The sequence below is a fragment of the Aotus nancymaae genome, unplaced genomic scaffold (assembly GCF_030222135.1).
Source record: "Aotus nancymaae isolate 86718 unplaced genomic scaffold, 86718_ANA_hifiasm-v0.15.2.pri h1tg000003l, whole genome shotgun sequence".
In the NCBI taxonomy this organism is placed as follows: domain Eukaryota; kingdom Metazoa; phylum Chordata; class Mammalia; order Primates; family Aotidae; genus Aotus; species Aotus nancymaae.
This window is the reverse complement of record NW_026988414.1, coordinates 9,545,013-9,563,292: the sequence shown is the minus strand read 5'-3', so window position 1 is coordinate 9,563,292 and position 18,280 is coordinate 9,545,013. Positions and strand designations below refer to the sequence as shown.

At 41.3% G+C, this 18,280-nt stretch overlaps 1 pseudogene; it reads right to left on the bottom strand.

Annotated features, from left to right (window-relative positions):
• Positions 1-2,863: 2,863 nt before the first annotated feature.
• On the bottom strand, positions 2,864-17,523 carry LOC105721056 (proteasome subunit beta type-1-like; annotated as a pseudogene).
• Between the last annotated feature and the right edge of the window lie 757 nt (positions 17,524-18,280).

Below are 18,280 nucleotides of genomic sequence, written 5' to 3'. Positions count from 1 at the left end.
GCATACCTCCTCTTGCCTAAGCCTGCAGCACAACTGGTCACTGCTGTTTAAATATATCAGGTGCTTTTGCTGTTGAGATGGCAATTGTTCCTTCCTTGGTGAGTGTATGGATTCTTGTCCAGAGTTATTGACAAGCAAGATGCTGAGTCAGTTGGGTAAAATGCGTAGTCTATTCAAACATTGTGATATGGTTTGAATATTTGTCTTGCCCAAATCTCATGTTGAAGTGGAATCCCATGGAAATTGGAGGTGGGGTATAGTGGGAGGTGTTTGGGTCATGGGGAGTGTTCTTTAGAATCTGGTTGTTTAACAAGTGTGTGGTGGCTGGGCACAGTGGCTCATGCCTGTAATCTCAGCACTTTGGGAGGCCAAGGCCGGTGGATCACTTGAGGTCAGGAGTTCAAGACCAGCCTGACCAACATGGCGAAACCTCTACTAAAAATACAAAAATTGGCTGGGTGTTGCGGTGCATGCTTGTAATTCCAGCTACTCGGAAAGCTGAGGCAGGGGAATCACTTGAGCTTGGGAGGTCGAGGTTGCAGTGAGCCAGGATTGCGCCATTGCACTCCAGCCTGGGCAACAAGAGTAAAGCTTTGTCTCAAAAAAAAAAAAAAAAAGAAAGAAAGAAAAAGAAAACCAAGCGTGTGGCACCTGCCTGTATTCATGCCTTGCTCCTGCTCTTTTCATGTGACCTGCCTGCTCTGCTCTGGCTTTGCCTTCCATCATGAGTAAAAGCTCCCCGAGGCCTCCCCAGAAGCTGAGCAGATGCTGGTGCCATGCTTGTGCAGCCTGCAGAAACATGAGCCAATTAAACCTCTTTTCTTTATAAATTACCCAGTCTCAGGTATTCCTTTACAGCCATGCAAGAATGATCCAACACATTGCTTCATCATAGTTCTAGGCCAAATGCCAAGTTCAGTGAGTTTCCTGGAAGAGGCCTCCCCCTAGTGACCATTTAGACCACAAGCATGAATCTCCAGAAAAGTCATTTCTACTTGACATGCTTAACCAAGTTCCCAACCTCCTAAGTCCCTCTTGGTACTCTGGACCAATGCTGGGTCTGTGATCACAAGTGTTGCTGCCCTGAGTACTTGTGATACAGCCTAATTCAAGTAAACTCCATGCATTTAAAGAGTACTGTGTTCCTCAAGAGATTGTAGGGTTATCGTGCTCAGTTCCCAGGGGCTGTTCAGTTCAAGCATCCCAAAGGCTTCCCATAATCATCATATTGGAAGTTCCAGGGTGAGATCATCATTGATATGTGACAACCATGTCATGTCAATATTCCCCTCTCAGACATCATTGTGAGTTTTTGAATGCCTGCCTGCGTTGTTTTCCAAACACATTACTATATGCTGTAGTTAAAAGGGCAAATTAGATTCCAATATACTAGACAGACAACAGCAATGGTGTCTCCCTCATGCCCAGGTATTTGCTTTAACAATGGGATGTCCTGATTTCCAACAACATGATGCAGAGCTATTAGCTGACAGTTACACTATGTCCAGTGAGGTTCAAAGGCAGGAATCCTCTTAGTGCTACAGTGAATCAGCATGATACACCTGAGAATAAAATGTGACTAAAACAATAATCCCAACCTGCTGTTACTTAGGCAGGTCATCAAAGAACTCTGATGTCTTCTCTCCAAATCTCGTATATAATGTCTCAGGTAATTGTTGCCATGTGACTTCAGTCCAATCCTCCTTATCGGGGGAAATAAATCTTGGGGTATCTCCTTGTGTTGGCTATGATCAGCATCATATATGAAAGAAACAGCTAAGAATATTATTCTCCTGCTCCTAAGATAAAAATGACAGCTTTCAGTGGCTCGGTGCAGTGGCTCACGCCTGTAATCCCAGCACTTTGGGAGGCCCAGGTGGGTGGATCACCTGAGGCCAGGAGTTTGAGATCAACCTGGCTCAATGGTCAGAATGTTATGCTTTGTTGTTTAGATGTATGAAGTATAGGGATCGTTGCTAGGATAAGGATAGAGAATATGAGGGCTAGGATGCTTCCTAGTTTGTTAGGAATAGATCGTAGGATTGCATATGCAAATAGGAAATATCACTCGGTTTAATGTGAGGTAGGGTATTGAGAGGGTTGGCTAGGGTGTAATTGCCTGGATCAGTTAGAAGGTTGGGTGAAAATAATACAAGGCTTATTAGAAGAAGAAGAAAAATTAGGCCTAGAATGTCTTTAGTTTTATAATAGGGGTTAAAAGTGATTTTGCCAGAGTCTGATGTGATTCCTGAGGGGTTATTTGATCCTGTTTCATGTAGTGAAACCTCATCTCTACTGAAAATACAAAAAATTAGCCAGGTGCGGTGACCGGTGACTGTAGTCCCAGCTACTCAGGATGCTGAGGTACGAGAATCGCTTGAAACTTTGAGGTTGAGGTTGCAGCGAACTGAGATCGTGTCACTGCACTCCAGCCTGGGCAACCAAGCGAGACTCCAACTCAAAACAAAACAAAAAAACTCCCTTTCCAGGTATTATTTCCCATTTTATGATCTCTTTCCATTTATTATCTGTCTTAATCCAGACTGGGCTCCTCTGGGTAGACACCTCTGGTTCAGCTACGCTACAGGCATGTAGCAGGATGAGGCTTTCCAGAACTGCTTTTGTGTCCATTACCAGGAAGAAGCCATAGGGTTAGAAAGGCAAAGGAAGTTGGGAATGTCTTACAGGGAGGGAAGCATCACCCATGGTCAGCCCTCATGAAATGAAGTCACTATCCAGCCCGTTATTTCTTTAGGAATATGCACAGTCAAGTTATTTGTTTATTTTTAACTTTAGGGTTCTTTTAAAATAAAACAAATTCACCTGACAGTTCCAAGGACAAAACTAACCAGTTTTGAACTTATTAATGACAATAGCACGTAAATCCGTCTTTCCTCAGGGGAACGGTCTCCTCCCCGGGGCCCTCTTGTATCACAGTGCAGATCCTGAGTGCATCCTCAGTGTACCTGTCCCTCTCGGCTGCAGAAATGAAGACATCTTTCACTAGCTGTATGGCTCTGATCAAGGACTGCGGGACATGCTCTACCTTCTGCATGTTCTTAAAACCAACACAAGGCCAGGTGCAGTGGCTCACGCCTATAATCCCAGCACTTCGGGAGGCCCAGGTGGGCGAATCATGAGGTCAAGAGATTGAGACCATCCTGGCCAACATGGTGAAACCCCATCTCTACTAAAAATACAAACATTAGCTGGGCGTGGTGGTGTACACCTGTAATCCCAGCTGCTCAGGAGGCTGGGGCAGGAGAATCGCTTGAACCTGGGAGACAGAGGTTGCAGTGAGCAGAGATTGTGCCACTGCACTCCACTCTGGCGACAGAGTGAGATTCTGTCTCAAAAAAAAAAAAAAAAAAAGCCCGACACAAAAACCAGTTGTCAAGCAGGAGCTGTAGCGTGGCATTGGCTGAGCCTCTAGCCTTGAAGAAGTCTCTCTGGTAGGACCCACCAGGTCAAAGCTGTACATAGCTCCCTTCCATTGTTTAAGTTCACCGGTGACGGATGATAATATTGTAACCATCGTATGGACAGAAGTGCCTGGATACAGGATTGTACATAGCACTGGAATTGCCCCAGTGGTCATGGCCTTATTATTAGGATGTTTATACATCTTTAGTTTAGCTTCAATAATCTTAGTCAGGGGAAGACAGCCGCCGGGAAAGCTACTGCATCCAATGACTGTTTTGTCTGTTAATTTATAACATTTGGAGCTGTTCCAGATATGAATTGAAACCCTTGACTCAATACAGTGTCAGAAGCAACAATGGAAAAGTCTTCTCCAGCAGTTGCCAATCCAGTATCTCCATTGAAAGCATAGGGGTGACATGTGTAGTCGCAAGGGGCCCGGGTGGGGGCTGGGTGGCTCCACCGTCAGGGACCCGAGTGGCCATGGAGGATTACAGCACACCACAGCAGCTCTGGCTCGTGCTGACTCACAGCTAGAGGGCAGCTCCCATGAACGTCAAATTTAGAGGAATTTGAAGAATTCTGAGCTGCAATGCCTGACAGAAGGCTGTCAGGACAAGCAAGTGTTATCTGGACTTAAGACAATTTGATTCATAAGAAAAATTTTGTGCCGCGAAGATAATTTTTATGAGATGGTAGTATCATCTCTGACTTTCTCATTCCCACCTTTGCACCCTTATCCTCAAATTTCTAAAGTTATTTCTCATCTTCAGCTAAAGCACATGTGTCTGGTATTAATCTTCATTGTTCACAAGTGCCAAATAGTCCCAAAAGGCCTTGCTCATCATCTCCAGGTCATTCGACTCCATTTAAAATTCAAGTTGGATTTATATACAATAAAATGGCTTATATCATAGATGTACAGTTTTTTTACTGATGATTTTTAAATCTATTTTCTCATCGATGGATATTTGGGTTGTTTTCACTTTGGCCTATTACGAATGGCACTGCTATGAATATTGTCACACCTCTTTTGGTAGATACAAGATAATTATACATTTGAAATTATTAGAAATTGCTGAACTGTTTTCTAAGATGATTGTATAATTTTTGCATTCCTGCCATCAATATATCCTATGAAGTAAAGGCTCAACTTTATTCCTTTCTATGTGTCTATCCAATTACCCCAGCACCATTTGTTGAAGAAACTATTCTTTCTCCATGGAATGGTCTTTGCACCCTGGTTAAAAATCAATTGACCATAGATGTATGTGTTTATTTCTGAACTCTCGATTCCATTCAATTGATCCAGTTATTTATCTTTATGTTAGTATCATACTTTTTTTTTTTTAATGACTGCAGTTTTGGAAGTCAGGAAGTATAAATCCTCCAAATTTGTTCTTATTTTTCAAGATTGTTTTGACTAGGGAGGAAGAGCCTGGGGATGGAGATATATGGGGAATAATGGTTGTAAAAAGCTCTTGCATATAACAAAGTTCTAGAAGGCCATGTGCATGCTCAGGAATAAGCACATGCTTAGAAAGACGGGAAGAGACCCTATGCTTTTAGCTCTGGCTAATCTCTAGCATCCATGTAAGCAGTAAGTGAAGGGATAAGGCGGAGCTGTAAATTACCTAGCTAAGCATCAAAGGAGTGGCCTAACACAGAGACAATCTGTCAAGACAGGGGAGGAGTTTTTCTCTTTTTCTTATTTTATCTTATCTTATTCTTTCATATCCTTTCTTTTCTTTTTGGATCCAGGAGGCTAGGAGAATCATGGTTAAATCACTAGCTGACCATTAAGCTAACGGAACCTTTAGGGAACACACACACAAAAGAATGCAGTCTTTTTAAAAGTAGTTTAGAAAAGTCACTTATCCAACATCACTGATCATTAGAGAAGTGCAAATCAAAACCACAATGAGACACCATCTCACGCCAGTCAGAATGGTGGTTATTAAAAGTCAAGGAACAGCAGATGCTGGTGAGGTCTTGGAGAAATAGGAACACTTTTACATTGTTGGTGGGAATGTAAACTAGTACAGCCATTGAGGAAGACAGTGTGGCAATTCCTCAAAGACCTAGAACTGGAAATACCATTTGGCCCAGCAATCCCATTACTGGGTGTATACCCTAAGAAATATAAATTATTCTATTATAAAGATCCCTGCATGTGTATATTCATTGCAACACTATTCACAATAGCAAAGACACGGAATCAACCCAAATGCTCATCAAATATAGACTCAATAAAGAAAATGTGGTACATATACACCATGGAATACTATACAGACATAAAAAGGAGTGAGATAATGTCCTTTGCAGGGACATGGATGAAGCTGGAAGCCAGTTGTCAGCAATTAACACAGGTGCAGAAAACCAAATACCGTATGTTCTCACTTACAAGTGAGAGCTGAACAATGAGAACACAGGGACACAGGGAGGGGAACAGCACACGCTGGGGTCTCTCAGAAGGGGTAGGGGAAGGGAGAGCATCAAGATAAATAGCTATTGCATGTGGGGCTTAATACCTAGGTGATGGGTTGATAGGTGCAACAAACCACCGTGGCACACGCTTACCTGTGTAACAAACCTGCACGTCTGCACATGTATCCTGGAACTTAAAAGAAGATAACATTAAAAAGAGAAAAGTCACTAATCAAAGAAACAACTACTACCCACAACGAGAAGCAATAATAAACCCTGGAAATGGAGGAAAATTTGCTTTTTAAAGTTAGCACATATAATATGAAAAATATTCACTTTTTAACAAAAATTATGAGGCATGCAAAAAAAAGTTCTCAAATAAGAAACTATGGCCCACTCACAGGAAAAATAATCAACAGAAATTGTCCTAAAAGAAGCTCAGATACTGGACTTACCAGTGAAAGATTTTAAATCAACTTTAAAAAATACGGACAAAGAACTAAGGAAATCATGGACAAAGAACTAGAGGAAACCAGGAGAACAATGTATTACCAAACAGAATATCAGTAAAGGGATGGGGATTATAAAAAGACATCAAATGGAAATTTCATATTATAGTTAAATGCTACATGTTTTGTTCTTGACTTATTAGTGTCTAATGCAACTTCTAACATCTACCCCTTTAAAAGGAATTGTGAAACCACAAAATATTTCTATTAAATCCTCTCCTATAATTTATTTTATTGTTTTCATGCATTTTTAATTTTACTTAAGACTACACAATACGTAACTATAACTGTGCAGTTAGCATTCATTTTATTGCTATCTTTAATATTTTTGTTTTTCTTCATATCTTTTTAGATCTCCTTATTTCTTCTGGGATCTTTTCCTCTTTGTCTGAAGAAATTCCTTTAATATTTGTTTTAGGATAGGTGTGTTGATGACAAATTCTTTCATATACATTTTTTCAAATAAATGTCATTGTTTTTGTTTGGAAGGATATTTTCAGTGCTTTTAGTGTCCACAATTTGTAGTTATAGTTTTTATTCCCTTAAAATGTTATTCCCTTGTCTTTTGGATTCATGTTGAAACATGTCAGCTCTCAGGAATGAATGTTTGAGAGCAATTTGTGTTTTTCTTTTAACTAATGATTTTTCTTTGTCTTTGGTTTTTAGTAGTTAAATTGCAGTGTGCTAAAGTCTAGTTTTCTGTATATTTGTCATGATGGGTTCAAAAAGTTTTTTATGGGTTGTATTAGTTTCACGCTGCTTATAAAGACATACCCGAGACTGGGTAATTTATAAAGAAAAAGAGGTTTAATGTACTCATAGTTCCACATGGCTGGGGAGGCTTCACAATCATGGTAGAAGGCAAAGGAGAAGCAAAGGCATGTCTTACACGGCAGCAGGCAAGAGAGCATGTGCAGGGGAATGCTCTTTATAAATCCATTAGATCTTGTGAGACTTTTTCACTATCACAAGAACAGCATGGCAAAGACCCGCCCCCGACTCAATTACCTCCCACTGGGTCCCACCCATGGCATGTGGGAATTATGGGAGCTACAATTCAAAGTGAGATTTGGGTGGGAACAGAGCCAAACCCAAGGAGGTGTTGCTTTTGTCAGTTTTTGGAAAACTGTCAGCCATTGTCTCATGCAATACTCCTAAACTGTTTTTCCTTCTTTTCTCTTTCTGAACTTTAGTTACATATAATTTTGATCTTTTGAATATTTCCCAACATCTTATATGTTCTTTTTGCCATTTTTCATTGTTATTTTTCACCTGCCTTAATTTATCTAACTCTTTTATCCCCCCTTCTTTTGCACTATTCTATTTTCTACCTCCATGAGGTCAAATTTTCAAACTTCTCCATATGAATGAGAACATGCAATATTCGTCTTTCTGTTCCTGGATTATTATTCACTTAACACACTATCCTTTAGGCTGATACATGTTGCCGCAAATGACAAAATTTCGTTCTTTTTTATGGCTAAATGATGTTCCACTGTGTGTATGTGCCACATTATTTATCTGTTGATGGACACTTAGATTGGTTTCATATTTTGGCTATTGTGAATGGTGCTGCAATAAACACAGGAGGATTTTTGTCATCTGATTTCTTTTATTTTTGATATATATCCAGCAATAAGATTGCTAGATCATATGAAATTTTTGTTTTTAGTGTTTTGAGGAATTTACATATTTTTCTACAACAAGGTTTATTACTAGACATTCTGTAGAATTGCAGTAATTCTGATAAGATGCTCTTGAAAGGACATTTGCCCAGTAATGGCATCTTCACCAATGAACCAATCATGACTCTGGCTTTGATCTGAAACCAATGAACTCTGTTTCTAAGCAGCTTAGATGAATCTTTCTCTTTTTAACCAATAAAAACTCCCGTTTACCTTCCCCATTGGATATACCAGTTCATGCACCCCTGGTTGTAATCCTCATTTCTCATTCCCGAATGAACTCGATGTATCTGGACATTTTGCCAATGTCAGAGAAATGTCAGTACTCTTTAAAAAATTTCAATAAGTTTTTGGGGGAACAGGTGATGTGTTGTTATATTAATAATTTCTTTAGTCGTGACTTCTGGATTTTGATGCACCTATACCTGAGCAGTGTATACTGTACCCAATGTGTAGTTTTTTCTCCCTTCCACCCCTCCCATCCTTTCCCTGGAGTCTCCAAAGTCCATTGAATTAGATTGGGGCAAAAATAATTGTTGAGTTTGCCATTAAAAGAGGATTTTAATGGGAAAAATGGTAAAATCCATATTTATTTTGTACCAACCTAATATTATCCTTATGCATTTGCATCCTTATAGCTTAGCTCCCACTTATGAGTGAGAACATATGATGTTTGGTTTTCCATTCCTAAGTTACTTCAGTTAGAATAATGATCTCCAATTCCATCTAGGTTGCTGCAGCTGCCATTATTTCAGAATCTGTTCAGAGTTTCTATTTTTTCCTGGTTTCATATAGGAGGGTTGTATTTTTCCAAGAATTTGTACATCTCCTCTAGGTTTTCTAGTTTATGCGTGTAAAGATGTTAATGGTAGCCTTGAATGATCTTTTGTATTTCTGTGGTATCGGTTGTAATATCTCCCATTTCATTTCTTTTTTTTTTTTTTTAATTAATTAATTTATTTTTTTTATTGCATTTTAGGTTTTGGGGTACATGTGAAAAACATGCAAGGTTGTTGCATAGGTGCATACGTGGCAGTGTGATTTGCTGCCTCCCTCCCCTTCACCTATATCTGGCATTTCTCCCCATGCTATCCCTCCCCAACTCCCCACCCCCCTGCTGTCCCCCCCTCCCCCCAACAGACCCCCGTGTATAGTGCTCCCCTCCCTGTGTCCATGTGTTCTCCTTGTTCAACACCCGCCTATGAGTGAGAACATGTGGTGTTTGATTTTGTGTTCTTGTGTCAGTTTGCTGAGAATGATGGTTTCCAGGTTCATCCACGTCGCTACAAGGACGTGAACTCCTCGTTTTTAATGGCTGCATAATATTCCATGGCGTATATGTGCCACATTTTTCCTGTCCAGTCTATCATCGATGGGCATTTGGGTTGGTTCCAGGTCTTTGCTATTGTAAACTGTGCTGCAATGAACATTCGTGTGCATATAGTAGAACGATTTATAATCCTTTGGATATATGCCCAGTAATGGGATTGCTGGGTCAAATGGAATTTCTATTTCTAGGTCCTTGAGGAATCGCCACACTGTTTTCCACAATGGTTGAACTAATTTACACTCCCACCAACAGTGTAAAAGTGTTCCTATTTCTCCACATCCTCTCCAGCATCTGTTGTCTCCAGATTTTTTAATGATCGCCATTCTAACTGGCGTTAGATGGTATCTCAATGTAGTTTTGATTTGCATTTCTCTAATGACCAGTGATGATGAGCATTTTTTCATATGTTTGTTGACCTCATGTATGTCTTCTTTTGTAAAGTATCTGTTCATATCCTTCGCCCATTTTTGAATGGGCTTGTTTGTTTTTTTCTTGTAAATCTTTTTTAGCTCATTGTAAATTCTGGATATCAGCCCTTTGTCAGATGGGTAGGCTGCAAAAATTTTTTCCCATTCTGTTGGTTGCCGATTCACTCTATTGACTGTTTCTTTCGCCATGCAGAAGCTGTGGAGTTTGATCAGGTCCCATTTGTCTATTTTGGCTTTTGTTGCCAATGCTTTTGGTGTTTTGGTCATAAAGTCCTTGCCTACGCCTATGTCCTGAATGGTTTTGCCTAGGTTTCCTTCTAGTGTTTTTATGGTGTTAGGTCTTATGTTTAAGTCTTTAATCCATCTGGAGTTAATTTTAGTGTAAGGTGTCAGGAAGGGGTCGAGTTTCTGCTTTCTGCATATGGCTAGCCAGTTTTCCCAACACCACTTACTGAACAGGGAATCCTTTCCCCATTGCTTGTTTTTTTCAGGTTTGTCAAAGATCCGGTGGTTGTAGATATGTTGTGTCGACTCCAACGCCTCTGTTCTGTTCCATTGGTTTATATCTCTGTTTTGGTACCAGTACCATGCTGTTTTGATTACTGTAGCCTTGTAGTAGAGTTTGATGTCCGGTAGTGTGATGCCTCCCGCTTTGTTCTTTTTGCTTAGAATTGATTTGGCTATGCAGGCTCTCTTTTGGTTCCATATGAAGTTTAAGGTGGTTTTTTCCAGTTCTGTGAGGAAGGTCATTGGTAGCTTGATGGGGATAGTGTTGAATCTGTAAATTACTTTGGGCAGTATGGCCATTTTCACGATATTAATTCTTCCTAACCATGAACATGGAATGTTTCTCCATCTGTTTGTGTCCTCTCTTATTTCGTTGAGCAGTGATTTCTAGTTCTCCTTGAAGAGGTCCTTTACGTTCCTTGTTAGTTGTATTCCTAGGTATTTTATTCTCTTTGTAGCAATTGTGAATGGCAGTTCGTTCTTGATTTGGCTCTCTTTAAGTCTGTTATTGGTGTATAGGAATGCTTGTGATTTTTGCACATTGATTTTGTATCCTGAGACTTTGCTGAAGTTGCTTATCAGTTTCAGAAGATTTTGGGCTGAGGTGATAGGGTCTTCTAGATATACAATCATGTCGTCTGCAAATAGAGACAATTTGACTTCCTCCTTTCCTAATTGAATACCCTTTATTTCTTTTTCTTGCCTGATTGCTCTGGCTAGAACTTCCAGTACTATATTGAATAGGAGTGGTGAGAGAGGGCATCCTTGTCTAGTGCCCGATTTCAAAGGGAATGCTTCCAGTTTTTGCCCATTCAGTATGATATTGGCTGTCAGTTTGTCATAAATAGCTTTTATTATTTTGAGATACGTTCCGTCGATACCTAGTTTATTGAGAGTTTTTAGCATAAAGGGCTGTTGAATTTTGTCGAAGGCCTTCTCTGCATCAATTGAGATAATCATGTGGTTTTTGTTTTTGGTCCTGTTTATGTGGTGAATTACATTTATAGACTTGCGTATATTGAACCAGCCTTGCATCCCCGGGATGAATCCTACTTGATCATGGTGGATAAGCTTTTTGATGTGCTGTTGTAATTGGCTTGCCAGTATTTTTTTGAAGATTTTTGCATCTATGTTCATCATGGATATTGGCCTGTAGTTTTCTTTTTTTTGTTGAGTCCCTGCCGGGTTTTGGTATTAGGATGGTGTTGGTCTCATAAAATGATTTGGAAGGATTCCCTCTTTTTGGATTATTTGGAATAGTTTCAGTAGGAATGGTACCAGTTCCTCTTTGTATGTCTGGTAGAATTCGGCTGTGAACCCATCTGGACCTGGGCTTTTTTTGGGTGGTAGGCTCTTAATTGCTGCCTTGACTTCAGACCTTGTTATTGGTCTATTCAGGGTTTCGACTTCTTCCTGGTTTAGGCTTGGGAGGAGGCAACTGTCCAGGAATTTATCCATTTCTTCCAGGTTTTCTAATTTATGTGCATAGAGTTGTTTGTAATAATCTCTGATGATGGTTTGAATTGCTGTGGCATCTGTGATGATATCCCCTTTATCATTTTTTCTTGCATCTATTTGGTTATTCTCTCTTTTCTTTTTTATTAGTCTGGCTAGTGGTCTATTTTGTTGATCTTTTCAAAAAACCAGCTCCTGGATTTATTGATTTTTTGTAGGGTTTTTCATGTCTCTATCTCCTTCAATTCTGCTTTGATCTTAGTTATTTCTTGTCTTCTGCTAGGTTTTGAGTTTTTTTGATCTTGCTCCTCTAGCTCTTTCAATTTTGACGAAAGGGTGTCAATTTAAATCTCTCCTTTCTTCTCATGTGGGCACTTATTGCTCTATATTTTCCTCTAGAGACTGCTTTAAATGTGTCCCAGAGATTCTGGTATGTGGTGTCTTTGTTCTCATTGGTTTCGAAGAACATCTTTATTTCTGCCTTCATTTCAGTGTTTATCCAGTCAACATTCAGGAGAAAGTTGTTCAATTTCCATGAGGCTGTGCGGTTCTGGGTTGGCTTCTGAATTCTGAGTTCTAACTTGATTGCACTGTGGTCTGAGAGACTGTTTGTTATGGTTTCCGTTCTTTTGCATTTGCTGAGGCGTGATTTACTTCCAATTATGTGGTCAATTTTAGAGTAGGTGTGATGTGGTGCTGAGAAGAATGTATATTCTGTGGATTTGGGCTGGAGAGTTCTGTAAATGTCTATTAGGTTTGCTTGTTCCAGGTCTGAGTTCAAGTCCTGGATATCCTTATTAATTTTCTGTCTCGTTGATCTGTCTGATATTGACAATGGTGTGTTGAAGTCTCCCACTATTATTGTGTGGGAGTCTAAGTCTCTTTGCAAGTCTTTAAGAACTTGCCTTATGTATCTGGGTGCTCCTGTATTAGGTGCATATATATTTAGGATCGTTAGCTCTTCTTGTTGCATTGATCCTTTTACCATCATGTAATGCCCTTCTTTGTCTCTTTTGATCTTTGTTGCTTTAAAGTCTATTTTATCAGAGATGAGAATTGCAACTCCTGCTTCTTTTTGCTCTCCATTTGCTTGGTAAATCTTCCTCCGTCCCTTTATTTTGAGCCTTTGTGTATCCTTGCATGCGAGATGGGTTTCCTGGATACAGCACACTGATGGGTTTTGGCTTTTTATCCAATTTGCCAGTCTGTGTCTTTTGATTGGGGCATTTAGTCCGTTTACATTTAGGGTTAATATTGTTATGTGTGAATTTGATCCTGTCATTTTGATGCTAGCTGGCTGTTTTTCCCATTGGTTGATGCAGATTCTTCATTGTGTTGATGCTCTTTACCATTTCGTGCGTTTTTGGAGTGGCTGGTGCTGGTTGTTTTTTTCTATGTGTAGTGTCTCCTTCAGGAGCTCTTGTAAAGCTGGTCTGGTGGTGATGAACTCTCTGAGTTCTTGCTTGTTCACAAAGGATTTTATTTTTCCTTCACTTATGAAGCTTAGTTTGGCTGGATATGAAATTCTGGGTTGAAAGTTCTTTTCTTTAAGGATGTTGAATATCAGCCCCCACTCTCTTCTGGCCTGTAGGGTTTCTGCTGAGAGATCTGCTGTGAGTCTGATGGGCTTCCCTTTGTGGGTAACCTGACCTTTCTCTCTGGCTGCCCTTAGTATTTTCTCCTTCATTTCAACCCTGGTGAGTCTGATGATTATGTGCCTCGGGGTTGCTCTTCTAGAGGAATATCTTTGTGGTGTTCTCTGTATTTCCTGGACTTGAATATTGGCCTGCCTTGCTAGGTTGGGGAAGTTTTCCTGGATAATATCCTGAAGAGTATTTTCCAGCTTGGATGCATTCTCTTCGTCACATTCAGGTACACCTATCAAACGTAGATTAGGTCTTTTCACGTAGTCCCATATTTCTTGTTGACTCTGTTCATTCCTTTTTACCCTGTTTTCTCTAATCTTCCCTTCTCGTTTTATTTCATTGAGTTGATCTTCGACCTCTGATATCCTTTCTTCTGCTTGGTCAATTCGGCTGTTGAAACTTGTGCATGCTTCGCGAAGTTCTCGTGTTGTGTTTTTCAACTCCATCAATTCACTCATATTCCTCTCTAAGTTGTCCATTCTCGTTAGCATTTCGTCAAGTCTTTTTTCAAGGTTCTTAGTTTCTTTGCATTGGGTTAGAACATGTTCTTTTAGCTCACGAAGTTTCTTATTATCCACTTTCTGAAAGCTGGTTCTGTCATTTCATCACACTCATTCTCCATCCAGTCTTGTTCCCGTGCTGGTGAGGACTTATGCTCCCTTGTAGGAGGAGAGGTGTTCTGGTTTTGGGTGTTTTCATCCTTTTTGCGCTTGTTTCTTCCCATCTTTGTGGATTTATCTACCTATTGACTTTGTAGTTGCTGTCTTTCTGATTTTGGTAATTTTACGTCTGCAGCAGCTGAACTCGTAAACCCCCTTTTCTTCCCCCCAGGTGTTCTAGGCCCAGGGAGTTAGGGTTTTATGATTTTCAGCTGTGTTGCTACCGTTTTCCCTGCCCACAAGGTGGCAGTCTAGTCACACTCAGCCTGCAGAGGCTTTGCTGAGCTGCTGTGGGCTCCGCCCAGCTTCTGTGTGAGCTTCCCTGCAGTCTTGTTTATATGGGTGTAGTTAGAACTGCTTCCGCTATGCTGGCCCGCCCCTGTAGTGACGGAGTCTCTGTAGTGGTGGGTTGTCTTGGTTACGGCAAATTGCCCCGGGAACTGCAGGGTGTTTCCCGATGGAGGACGCCCCTCCCCCACAGAGCTGGACCGTCCCGGGTTCAGCCGTGTTTCCAGTGGCACCCTCTTTGCCCAGGAATCTCTTGGCTTGACTCCCTGCCTCAGCTCCCCTTGCTGGCCCAGAGGGGACACAGTCTCATTCATTTTGCTCAAGGAGCTGCTGCTCCCTGCCCCCGGTGCAGGCCGAGCGGCTGCTCCGGTCCAACCAGCGGCGCTGGGAACCCGTGAAGCTTCTCCGCCTGTGAATCTCCTGGTCTGTGGGCAGTTAAAATCCACTGCCCTGTGTGCTGCTGCATCAGCCGAAGCAGCGGCACTGAGATTCGTGGCGCGCCCTTGCCCGGGAGTCTCCTGGTTTGACTCCCTGCTTCAGCTCCCCTTGTTGGCTCAGAGGGAACTCTGTCTCTCTCGCTCTGCATAAGAAGCTGCTGCCCCCCACCCCAGGGCGTAGGCTGAGCGGCCACGCCGCTCAAAACAGCGGCGCTGGCAACCCGTGGGGCTTCTCCTCCTGTGAATCTCCTGGTCTGTGGGCAGTAAAAATCCATCTGGAAATGCAGCGTCCACTCACCCTCTGCGCCTTCTCTCAGAGCTGCAATCCCGACTTCCTCCTAAGTGGCCATCTTGGATCCTTCCCCTCCCATTTCATTTCTATTGAGCTTATTAGGATCTTCTCTCTTCTTTTCTTGGCTAATCTTGCTAATAATGGTCTTTCAATTTTATTTATCTTTTCAAATAACCAGTTTTTTGTTTCATTTATCTTCTGTATTTTTTGTTTGTTTGTTTGTTTCAATTTCATGTAGTTCTGCTGTGATCTTGCTTACTTCTTTTCTTCTTCTGGGTTTGGGTTTGGATTGTTCTTGTTTCTCCAGTTCCATGAGGTGTGACCTTAGATTGTCTATTTGTGCTCTTTCAGACTTTTTGATGTAGGCATTTAATGCTGTGAACTCTCCTCTTATCACTGCCTTTGCTGTTTCCCAGAGGGTTTGATAGGTTTTGACACTATTAGCATTCAGTTCAAAGAATTTTTAAATTTCCATCTTGATTTCATTGTTGACCAAACGATCATTCAGGGGTTGGTTATTTAATTACCATGAATTTGCATGGTTTTGGGGATTCCTTTTGGATTTGATTTCCAATTTTATTCCACTGTGGTCTGAGAGAGTACTTGTTATAATTTCAATTTTCTTAAATCTACTGAGGCTTGTTTTGTGGCCTATCATATGGTCCTTCTTGGAGAATCTTCCCTATGCTGATGAATAGAATATGTATCTTGCAGTTGTTGGGTAGAATGTTCTGTAAATATCTGTTAAAGTCAATTTGTTCTAGGGTATACCTTAAGTCCATTGTTTCTTGACCTTAGACAGCATCATGACTATGTACCAAAGTGATGATCTGTTTGCAATGAATTTTCCATCTGTTCTTTAAGCTTCTTAAATTTGGATGTCTACATCTCTAGCAAAGCCGGGGAAGTTTTCCTCAATTATTCTTTCAAATATATTTCGAAGGTTTTAGATTTCTTTTCTTTCTTGGGAACACCAATTATCCTTAGGTTTGGTTATTTAAAACAACCTCAAACTTCTTGGAGTCTTTGTTCATTTTTTAAATTACTTTTTCTTTGTCTTTGTAGGAGTGGGTTTATTCAAAACCCTTGTCTTTGAGCTCTGGTTTTCTTTCTTCTACTTATTCGATTCTATTGCTGAGAATTTCCAGTGCACTTTGCATTTCTCTAAGTGTGTCTTCATTTTCAGAAGTTGTGATTATTTTTTATTTATGCTATCTATTTCACGAGATTTTCCCATCCATATCCTGTATCATTTTTTTGATTACTGTAAGTTGGATTGCATCTTTCTCTGGTGACTGACTCCTTGATTGGATTAATAGTTGATCTTCTGAATTCTTTTTCTGGCATTCAGAGATTTTTATCTTGGTTTGAATCCATTGCTGGTTAGCTGGTGTGATCTTTTGGGGGGTGTTAAAGAAGCTTGTTTTGTCATATTGCCAGCACTGTTTTCCTCGTTCCTTCTCATCTGGGTAGACTACATCAGAGGGAAGATCTGGAACTCAAGGTCTGCTGTTCAGATTCTTTTGTCCCACAGGGGTGCTCCCTTGATGTGGTGCTCTCTCCTTTCCCCCTGAGATAGGGCCTCCTGAGAGCCAAACTGCAGTGACTGTTGTTTCTCTTCTCAATCTAGCCACCCAGAGGAGCTACTGGGCTCTGGGCTGGTACGGGGGAGTGTCTGCAAAGAGTCCTGTGATATAATCCCTCTTCAGGTCTCTCAGCCAGGGATACCAGCACCTGCTCCAATGGAGGTAGCAGGGGAGTGAAGTGGACTCTGTGAGGGTCCTTGGTTATATTTTGTTAAGTGTGCTGGTTTTGTGTTGACTTCCAGCCAGGAGGTGGTGCTTTCAAGAGCACGTCGGCTGTATCAGCACATCAGCATATCAGTATAGGGAGGATTAGGCAGTGGGTGGGGTCATAGGACTTCCAAGGGATTATGTACTTTGTCTACCAGGTCAGCTAGAGAAAGATCATCAGGTGGGGGCAGGCTTAGCCATGTCTGAGCTCAGGCTCTCCTTGGGTGGGGCTTGCTGTGGCTGCTGTGGGGGTTGGGGGTGTGGTTCCCTGGCCAATGGAGTTATATTCCCAGGGGGATTCTGGTTGCTTCTGTGTGTCACACAGGTCGCTAGGGAAGTGGGAGAAAGCCTGCAGCCACAGGCTTCACCCAGATCCCAAGCCCACAGCCTGAAAGGCTGATCTCATTTCCAAGGTGACCCCACCCTCCACCCCCGACCAATAGCAGCGAGTATATTTCCAGGCAGCTGGTGAGCAGGGCTGAGAATTTTCTGCAGGCTCCAAGCCTCTCAGCTGAGAAAGCAAGCAACTCACAGTCCTCAGCTGTCCCATGGAACCTGCAGCAGCCATCCACCTCCTTCAAAGCGTCCGTGGATTCTCTCAGCTTTCCCAGTATGTTCTTGTGGTAGTTCTTAGAGCAAAAGTTCATGGTGTGTGTCTACACATGCTTCTCTGCCCGTCCTAGTGGGAGCTGCAAGTTAGTTCTGCCTCCTATTCGCCATTTGCCTTCTATTAGAAGGCTCTTTTTTTAAAAAATTTATTTATTTTACTTTAGGTGCATACTATATCTGGCATTTCTCTCCATGTTATCCCTCCCCACCCTCCCCTCCCTCCCCACCCTACAGTGTGTGATGCTCCTCTCCCTGAGTCCATGTGCTCTTGGTGGGAGATTAGTTCAACCATTGTGGAAGACAGCGTGGCAATTTCTTAAGGATCTAGAAATAGAAATTCCATTTGACCCAGAAATCCCATTACTGGGTATATACTCAAAGAACTATAAATCGTTCTACTATTAGAAGACTCTTGAAGTGAGAGTACCCTTGAAAAAATATTGGTGACTCTTGGAACTTGATGAGGTAACCACAGTTGAGCCCTTTCCAATCTAAGCTTCCATGGGTCATCTTTCTTCTGCCCAGGTAAATAATCTCTCAGATTGTGTTCCCTGCCTTTGGTAGCAGCTCCCTGTTGACTTATTCAGGATCTGATTGGGTTAAGATGCCTTGCATCTTTTCTGGGACTATGAAAGACTTTTTGTCTTTTTTGGCAAGTCCTTTCTGTTAGAAAGACAGTTTGTCTTTCTGGTCCTTGTGCATTTTTGGTTTCAGTTTTGTTCTGACTTGTTTGTGTATGCTTCTACTTTTGTTTGTTGCTTGAATCTTTTCTTCTTCTATTTCTGAACATTTTTT